The sequence below is a fragment of the Gossypium hirsutum genome, chromosome D04 (genome assembly GCF_007990345.1).
Source record: "Gossypium hirsutum isolate 1008001.06 chromosome D04, Gossypium_hirsutum_v2.1, whole genome shotgun sequence".
Taxonomy (NCBI): Eukaryota; Viridiplantae; Streptophyta; class Magnoliopsida; order Malvales; family Malvaceae; genus Gossypium; species Gossypium hirsutum.
Window position 1 is genome coordinate 14856237 of NC_053440.1, and position 10438 is coordinate 14866674.

Here is a 10438-nt window from a genome sequence, read left to right on the forward strand (position 1 = left end):
ACTCAAAGAAAAGACGTCTACCCTCTTCCTCACATCTGGGTGTGTTAGAATCAAATCTTTCAAACTCTTCTAAGGAACGCACTTGCTAATCCCCTTTTGCTTAATCCATGCAGCAACCCATTGCTCACTCATACCTGTTATATTCACCAGCTTCTTCGAAAAGGTTGGCACATTTACAGCTCTCGAGTAAACTTTATCTACTTGAAACTTTGAACATCGAAGTAGAGCCACATATTCTTCTACCGTAGTCACCAAATCGACCTTCCCAAATGTGAAGCAGCTGTAAGCAGGATTCCAAAACTGGGCGAGGGCTCGAAACAAATGCTTGTCTATCTTCATATCAAGCTAATAAGGCAAATCCCCATAATTATTATAAAATAGTTGTCTAACCTCGTCATTCCACTGGTATCAGATTTCCCTCAACTCTTGCAAATTGTTTTGAGTTACACTGATGCGAGTAAAATCCCATAATTTCGATACATATCCGTTAGCCAAACTATCACCTTTCTCTTGTTGAGTTGTTTTCAGACCAAGTTCGAACAGCCGCATTATCCTCCACTTTATCAAGAAGCCCTTTTTCCATGATAAGCTTTCTATCTAGCAACTGAATATGAACCGACGCCTTTTATAATGAAATGAAATATCATGTCATGTAATAAAACACGAAAAGTCAGTATCATATAAACATATAATATAATCAAGAAATAGTAAAATACCTACTCGGATATCTACTAGGGTTCAGTGTAGCTCTACCTAAGGTGGATTCCTAAGGTTCATTATATGAAGTTTGGCTTCTAGGGCAAAGGTACCTGAGCCAGCAGATTCCTTGATCCTCACCCATTATAAGCTCATATAGATCAAGTTTGGTTCATAGGAATACATTTTCCCTATGACTATACGGAGATGAAAATCTCACGAAGGCATAGGTACAGATGTATCCCGAAAGCGATCCACTATCCTATACAGAGGTGAAAACCTCACAAAGGAATAGTTTTTCACTCCCACTTAGAGGTAAAATCATTCAACTCATGTAATGTATAATGCAAAAATAACTAAAATACTTAGATCAATTAAGCAAGAAAATAATGAATGCAAAAGAATCTCATGAATTTTTAAAATTTATTTTTTTGACCATAAGACTAAAATTAATCAACTTTGTGGCTCGACTCTCTTATTTTTGAATTTCCCTAGTGGAGTCGTCAAGCTGTTAAAACCATTTTTCTTTTTTTTAAAAAAATTAGTTGTCGGTGAAATTGGAGTCGCCACCAATCCTTTATTGAGGTGTGATTGGATCACCTAAAAACGACTTTGGTCTACAAGTTTTAGAAAAATGGGTTCGGGAGTCAGTTACGTACGAGGAAGGATTAGCACCCCCATAACGCCCAAAAATTGGTACCAAGTTGATTAATTAATGTCTTAATGTCGAGAGTTAAAAATATAATCCTTAATTAAATTAAGTTATTTATTAACACTCCCTCATTTAGGAGAAGAAATGTCACACCCAATGCGTTAGGGCACGACTTTTTATTTCTTCAAAAATGATTTTGTCCAAAATACTTGTGTAATAAAATTTAAAAGAGTATTCAATTGTTTAAAATTTATGAAGAAATCGCAGCCAAATACATTAGGGCACAATTTCTCAAAATCCTAAACTTTGAATATTTCCCTCATTAATTTTTTTAAAAAAAAAATCTTTGTCTCGAGAAATCAATACGTCACATCCAATGCATTAGGACACAACATATTAAATTCCCGACAACAAGCTTTTCATTTTATTTTTGATTAAAGAGCATTCAAAAAAAAATTGTCTCGAGAAATCAATACGTCACATCCAATGCATTAGGACACAACATATTAAATTCCCGACAACAAGCTTTTCATTTTATTTTTGATTAAAGAGCATTCTCGATTATTAGATTCAACGAAGAAAATTGGAACCCAATACGTTAGGGCTCAATTTTCTTGAAAATCCTAAATACGAGTATTATCTCAATTTTGAAAATTTTAAATTCGAGTTAAAAAATGATGTAATGCTACATTTAATGCATGAATAAATGCCGCTTTAACAAATAACAATAATAACTACAACAATGATATAGAAATAATATAAACAAATAAATAAACGAAATTAATATAAATAATAAAAAAAATGACATGCGAAATACCAAATAAATGAACAAAATAAAAACATTCTTTTGAATATAAATGAAAACACAAATGAATAAACGAGTGATGGAAATAAACAAACTTTAAAAAAATAAAAATAAATAACGAATATAAGGTGTGTATGTAATATATACATTGAAATTATGAAAATATATATATAATGCATTCACGAAAATAAAGAAATATATATATAGAAATTTTAAAATATGTATAGAAAGTATAATATATATACTTACATATATATAAGTTAATAAATATATAGATTATAAAGATAATGATTACATATATAAATTATAAAAAAGGAAAAAAAATATTTTGAAATTAATTAATTCTAAAAAAAAGGGACTAATTTTAAACTGGTGATAAAAATTTAGGGCAAATTCGTAAATAATTGAAGTTTCAAGGACCATATTGAACGCGCAAAGAATGCAGAGGGGCTGGAAAGGAAATTGTCCCTTCTCCTCTAAAACGGCGCCGTTCAAAGAGGACTAAATTGAAATTGAAAATAAATTAAAGGGCAAATTTTAAAAATAAAAAAACTCAATTGCAAAAACATTAAAAGGCGGAAGGGCTAAAAGCGCAATTTACCCTTCCGCATAAAAAACACGGATCCTAGGCCAGGTCGGGTCGGTTTCGGGTCAATCCAGGCCTAAACGACGCCGTTTCAATTGTCTATTTAAGCCAAAAAAGTTTCAAAAAATTTCATTTTTCATCCTTCTTTTTAAAAAAAACTTTAAAAAAAACCTCTCAACCCTTTTTCCAGCCCTAATGTCCGGCCTAGGCGCCAGTGAGCTCGCACGGTGGCTCCGCCACGCTCCGCCATAGCGCCGCTGTGCCGGAGGGCCAATACCTAAAATCCCTTCTTTTTTTCCTTTTAAAAAAAACAAAACAAAAGAAAATGATAAACCCGATTTGGGTATTTCGAAATAGAAGAATACGACCTTTCGGCCTCTGGAATCGCAACCCGAGTGGAACCCTAAGGGTTTTTTGTGACTTTGACGAGCGGAGGAAGCCTCCGTTGATGGCGCACGACTCCACCTCAGGTACGATCGATTCCCTTTTTGTTTTACTTTACTTTCTGTAATAGAATGCGAGAGAAAAAAAAAAGAAAATAAATCTAAAGAAACAGAAGTTCGAAAAAGAAATATCAACCTTTTTATTTTTCTCTTGATTGATCTCTGCTCTTTTAGTATTCTGTTATTTTTTATGTGAAAATACTCGCCTTTCTTTATTGATTTTTCCCCCTTTTTTACAGTGTATCAATGGCCTTTTTATAGCCATAGTAATAAAAAATAAAGAAACAAATCATGTTTGATATCTTCTTGATCTTAGATTTTGTTTCCTTCTTTGTGTTTATTTCTTGCAGGTGAAGGCGTGGAGATTCAGTTTCGCGCGAGGCGGCGCGGATGTGGTGCTTGGTTGCGGCGCTGAAGACTTCCTTAGAAACCCTAGGGTTTCTAACTATTTTGGGCCTTTATTTCAGTTTGGCTTTGTAAAAAAAAAAACACTGGACTTTTATTATTATTTTTGTTTATTAAGGGCCGGGTAAAAATTAGGCATTACATTATTAACTCACATGAACTTGTCTATTAGGCTTTTACCTGAACTTTCATGTAACATCGTCTATTTATTAGCCCGTTGAATCACTTGGAATACTAAGGGTACTCGGTCTCATTACACCAAAACAGGCTTTTAGCGGCGTTTGAATAAAAAATGCCGATAAAAACCGAGCATTGGCGGCGCTTTATGGAAAATGCCACTAAAGATTGACAATTAGCGGCACCTTTCTAAAAACGCCGCTAAAAATAAGCATTAACGGTGTTTTTCATAAAAACGCCGCAAACGAAAAACGCCGCAAAAAACCTAAGCCCAACGGCGTCGTTTTCTAACCTTTCGGGGTTTTAGTGGCGTTGTTGAAAAAGCGCCGCTAATGTTCAGGGCTTTAGCAACGTTTTTGAAAAAGCGCTGCTAATCCTCGGGGCTTTAGCGGCGCATTTTATCTTATTTGGTTTTTTGCTAAACGGCACCGTTTTGTAATTATATTTTTTAAAATGAAAATCTTTCTTTTTTTTTCCCTCTTTATTTTCTCGGTTGTGGCGGTGGTTTTATTTTTGAACGATTTCACGATCTTTCAGTTCCAAGAAAAAAATGAGTGCGGATTCCTCTAATTCGAAACGAAGCTTCAATTCACATTCTTCGAACAATCAAAGTAATAGCAGCAAGAAGAGGAAAAGTAACTAGAAAACCCTAGGCATGCCTATCTACATTGACAGATTCTAGAGCAGAATAACGGTAGTTATTACGACATTCTTGAAAAAGGTTTGGAGCAGGTAATAGATTTCTTCTTGAAAATATTCTTATTGCTAGCTTTTTACTTCAGCATGAGTTGTCAGATAATTCCATAGCTGGTTGCATTGAAAATGAAGGTCGTGCCTTAATTTTCAATTGTTTTATTCCTGTAACTTAGTTTAGTCTGGTGTTAGTTTTTCCGAATTTATTTATCTTTGAATTTTGATATATGAATCCGCGTTCCTGCTTAACAAGTTAGAGAATCAAAGCTTCGTTTTTGGGTTCCTTGTTAAGATCATAGAGACCCATAACACTGTTGAAAGATCTTGATTGAGGTCTCTCTTATTCCTTGCAATTTCTGAATGTTTTTACTAATTACTTCTTTGCGCCTCGTTATTTTCAAACCATAAGAAAACCCATTTGATCTATTTACTTTCTGTGTGACCATATTGTTTGATAGTATGATTTTTAAAGGCTATGTAGGTCTTTGGATAAATGAGATTTTAATGTCTGAGGGGGTTCTTGAGTTAACTTTAGTTATTAATTTGTTTTGCTGTTGTAAAAGTGTAAAAGAAACAGATTAAACTTGCACTTCCATAAGTTAATATTATTTTTTCTATGATTGGGAGGCCAATATGTATGTATGCCTGAATCATTAACGTGTAAAAATGATTTTATTAAGTTGTTGTTTCACTATTCTGTTCTCTTGAACTTGCTTATTTTAAAATATAAAGCCATATAAATGACGTAAGGAACCAGTTGGAGAAAGGTTTTTGAAGTAATGATTTGGGTAAATCTATTGGTATCATTATTACCGTGCTAGTTTCCATCTAGCAGCATATGCTGTTTAGCATCTGGAATTTGAGAGTGGTTGTTGGACCATTTTATGTTTATTTTGCAATTCTTGTTAAGGTCTTTATATCCTTTGATTTGCAGCATCCAAATAATACTGTGGTCTTCTTGTTTCTGTTTCAATGTTGTCTTCATTCTAATCCATAAGGTACATAAATATATTGATTTCTCTGGATTGAATTTTAATTAAACCACAAATGATTACCGAAAATAGGAAAATACATCCAAATAGTTAACTTGAATTTCCTAGAAACTAGGTCTTTAGTAGAGAGTAACTGTACAGGCTACAGAAGCTTACAAGTCCTGCAGTAAAGACAATTCCATTGAAGGAGCAGTCACGGAATTTCAATTAGTCCTTGGCTTTCATTCATCTTCTCTGAACTTCAGAGAACGATTTGGCTTGCTATTAGTCAGCTAACTCCCTTGTCTGTGGTGGGTGAATGGGGATCATGTTATGTTTAACATGAACTGTGGAGAGCTGGTTTTTTTCTATTACCTTTTTAGGTTTACCTTAATAACATTTTGATGGATACTTGGAAGATTATCAGCATAATAAACTCTAAAAGGAAACTTTGTTGTAATTTGTTTGGGTTTTTGGGTGGTAAATATTATATTTGAAGGTTTAGGGTTTCAATGTACTTATATAGTTATTTGTTTTCAATCTTATTTTTTACTTTAAAATTTTGGCTCCCTATAAGGATTGCTAGTTGGCGGATTTGAGATTTCAAGAATCTGTGTGGTTCTTTTTCTAGGTTTTGGGATGGAGTTTGAGAAGGTGTTTCTTCAGTTTAACGGAATAATATGGTTTAGAGAAACATAGCAGTCGTTATATGAACTGGAATATGACTGAATATGCGTATTTCAGCAGAGGGATATTACCATATACTCTTATTTCTTTTATTCATATAGACTAATTGTTTGCTACATGTTACTTCAAAAGAAACAAATTATAGGCAGGTATAAATCTTTAAACTGATTGATAACATCCAAATCAATCTGGACCAAATTTGCAGGATTTGTTGATTAGCCTAAAGAAGCTAGCCCTGAAACGTGCTAGTGCAATTGGGCATGTTCAATTGGCTAAAAAGTTTGATCTGAAGATGCTTTGAGCCCTTGGTACTTCTCGTTTATTTCCTTCCTTTATTTTTGTGCTTCAAACTTGTGTTAATTTGGTATTTTGTTATGATGGGTTGGCCTGGTTTTTGTGGTTTTCTCAAATAATCTTGGTTTTTTGAATTGCCATGATATCTAGTTGTTTCCATTATTAGCTAAAGGGAAGCTTCAGAGTGAAATTTAAGTTTGAAGTATCTTGATGTCATTCATTCGTTAGACTACATACATATTCATGAGTGGCTAATGACATTTTGAGATTCCGTACTAGGTCTTTTGGGATATAAACCTAAATTTGATCAATTTCTTTATTATTCTGCTGCCACCTATTTCATTGTTTCATAGAATATTATTTCAATGTGATAAGAGCATCCTGTACATTATAGATTAATAAAATAAGCTTTAAATGCAATTGTTTGTTTATATATTAATGGTGTTTTTATTCATCATCTATGATCAATATAAACACTTGGCAAATGTTTCATCGTTCATGGTGGTGGTGTAGGTTGGAGTCTTAGATTTCATCCTTCCAATATATGGAATCCATTGTGCAAAAAACAAAAAAGAAAAACTTAATCTTTTTCAACTGTATGTATTATTCATATTGCATATTGCATATTTTATTTCGTTCATATTGCATAAGTTATTTTTAAATAAAAAATAATGTTATTTTTGTATGTGTTTTAAAATGCAAATCTAAGTTTTAAAATCGTAATTTTGAAGACTGTATCTTTTAAAGAAATTATCTTTTTATGTATGATCTCATAAATCTGGTCAGACTGTATCTTTTAAAGAAATTATCTTTTTATGTATGATCTCATAAATCTGGTAATATTTGTTTCTTTTCTTCAAACAAAAGCACTAGATGTAGTACTTAAGTATTCTTTGTTTGGAAATTGATGACAAATAGGCTAAATCTTTGATAACTGGTTTGGATGCAGGGAAGAGAATTAACCATTGCAGAGAAAACAAATTATCTGGTTTTCATGATCAATGCTTTTCAGGTACTCTAGCACCTAAGTATGCATTTTAGTGAATGCTTTTGGATGTTACAAATTCATGCTACTTTATTGATGTTACATTATCTGGTTTGGATGTTACATTTGAGTTTTAGAAAATGAAAATATTAAAAAAAATTTGCAAATGGTGCTAAAAGGTGGTGGATCTGTATCCTGATGCTACTTTATTGATGGTGGATTTGTAAATTTAAGTGTTTAAGTGTTGCAAATTGAAGTATTTAGTTGCTGGAAATTGAAATGTTTTATCGCTGTAATTGAGGTGTATAAATGTTGTTAATTGATATGTTTAAGTGCTGTAAATTTAAGTGTTTAAATGCTGTAAATTGAAGTGTTTAAGTGCTGCAAATTGAAGTGTTTAGTTGCTGGAAATTGAGATGTTTTATCGCTGTAATTGATATGTTAAAGTGTTGCAAATTGAAGTGTTTAAATGCTGTAAATTGAAGTGTTAAAGTGCTACTTTCCATTATCACCTCCCCCATTTCTTTATGCATCAATAACTATATTAATGAAATCAAGTACTACAATTATATATTATTACAGATGGGGGTTGGAGAATACGATCAAAGGGAAAACATCAGATATGGTGATTCCCAGCCAAGCAGTGGATTCTTAGACACCCAACATTTTACACAACCAAACATGACCAGAACTTCTAAACCTACATGTTGAGGTTGCTACACACAAGTCCCTTCCTTTTTTAGTTTATGTGCTATGTGATGATTGTGTTTTAAAATTTAACTTGTTTTAGTTCCTTACATTCTTATAGGATTCACACTCAAGGAGCAAGAAACATCTCAGCAACTCATTGGGATCGAGCAGTCAAAATTCAGAATCAAGTGACACATAAGAGCTAGATTTGGAGCTTAGACTGTCATTGTAATCAGTAAATTTTTTTCCTACTTTAAATGCATGCTCATGGAACTACATTTTATGCTTTCCTAGAATTGTAAGTTCAAATAAGGTGTTGATCTGCAATTTGTACATACAACTTGAGCAAGTTGATATGAACTAGTTTGAATTTTTTTTTTTTAAATTTCAAAGGAATCTTATGTAATCAAAGGCAATTTGACTTGCTGCATGAGATATAGTGAAAAACATTGATCTTCTTGTTCATGAATTTCCATTTTAATACGTCTTCAAATTAAATTATACATTTCTTAATTGGTTGAATCTCACTTTTGCTGCAATCTCTAACTAAAGAATGGAGTGATGTATGTACTGATAACAGTTTTAAAGGATTTGCTTAAGCAGGTAAAGGGATAGGAATGGATTTGTGGAGTTTTTATAATAATTTTTTTTATTTTTCGTGACCTTTAGCGATGTTTTTAGAGAAAGCGCTGCTAAAGGTCATGTTTTTAGCGGCGTTTTTGGAGAAAGCGTCGCTAAAGGTCTTGTTCTTTAGTGGCGTTTTTGGAGAAAGCGTCATTAAAGGTCTTGTTCTTTAGCGACGTTTTTGAGAAAAGTGTCGCTAAAACGTCGCTAAAGATCATGTTCTTTAGCGGCGTTTTCAGAAAGGCGCCGCTAAAGGTTTTATTTCTAAAAACTCCGCAAATGTTAGCGACGTTGCCAATAGCGGCATTTTTTGCTAGCGGCACTAAAGGCTTAAAAAACGCTGCTAAAAACCTGTTTTGGTGTAGTGTCTCCTGTTTGAATATAACATGCCAAAGCTATGTCCCAGACATAGTCTTACATGGGATGTTTCTTGTACTGCCAATGCCATATCCCAGATATGGTCTTACATGAGAGTTCTCATATAGGTGCCCATGCCATGTCCCAAACATGGTCTTATGGGAGACCTCTCATCTTGGTGCCAACGCCATGTCCCAGACATAGTCTTACATGGGACCTCTCATCTCGGTGTCAATGCCATGTCCCAGACATGGTCTTACATGGGACTTCTCATCTCGGTGCCAACGCCATGTCCCAGACATGGTCTTACATGGGACCTCTCATCTCGGTGCCAACGCCATGTCCCAGACATGGTCTTACATGAGATCTCATCCTCTTAATGTCATGACATTTGTATTCGATACATTCCTCATGTTTCAACTAGGCCTTTTAACACTGATTCTCTGTTATCTTATACTTGAGTTAACATTAGATATTTTCATGAAATAAATACATAATTGCTGAAAAATAACAGCATTAATAATAATTATCAAAATATTACATTTATTTATCGTAAACTTACCTCAGTATAAAATATGATCAAATCTAGCACTTTAGTCCTCAACCTTTTTCTTTCCCGGTCTAACGTTGAATTTTGTTCTTCTTGATCTATAATAGAAAATTTAGCTTATTTAATACTCACATTCATCAAAATAGTCCTTAACTCAAATTTTGACAAAATTATGTTTTTGCCCCTAAACTTTTGCATATTTACACTTTTGTTTCAAAGCTCGGAAATTAAATTTCATCCCTTATTCTTATGTTTTATGACATGATGAACATTTTTCCCTTCTATGGCAACATCAAATTCTCACTCTAACACTTACTTATGAACATTAGGTATTTTTATTGATTATGTCGTTTTACTCGTTCACTTAAAATCACTTAGAAAAAGTAATTTAACATAATTTCAAGCTTCACATTCTACCATAAAACATTAAAATAAACACATTTCACCTATGGGTATTTTTCCAAATATGAACACTAGGTTAAATTATTGCTAGAATAAGCTAAATCAAGTTACCGAGACTCCACAAACGTAAAGAACATTAAAAACAGGGCTAGAACAGACTTACAATCGAGCTTGGAAGCTTGAAAAACCCTAGTCATTTTTTCCCCTTGTGAAATTTAGCCATGGGGTTGAAGATGGACAAAAATTGGCTTTTAATTTTGTTTTTAATTCATTTTAATAACTAAATAACCAAAATGCCCTTAATGAAAAACTTTGGAAACATGCCTAACCATGTCCATTTTTGTCTACCAACTTAACCAATGGTCTAATTACCATATAAGGACCTCCAATTTAAAATTTCATAACAATTGGACACCTCTAA

General features: G+C 33.2%; 1 long non-coding RNA gene across 1 annotated transcript; it reads left to right on the plus strand.

The window, feature by feature from the left end:
• Window positions 1–4261: 4261 nt before the first annotated feature.
• LOC107948594 (uncharacterized) lies at window positions 4262–8544 on the plus strand. Its single transcript, XR_001697477.2, has 5 exons — window positions 4262–4496; window positions 6321–6423; window positions 7359–7421; window positions 7977–8106; window positions 8203–8544. It is a non-coding gene; the product is annotated as an uncharacterized lncRNA (long non-coding RNA).
• Window positions 8545–10438: the final 1894 nt, after the last annotated feature.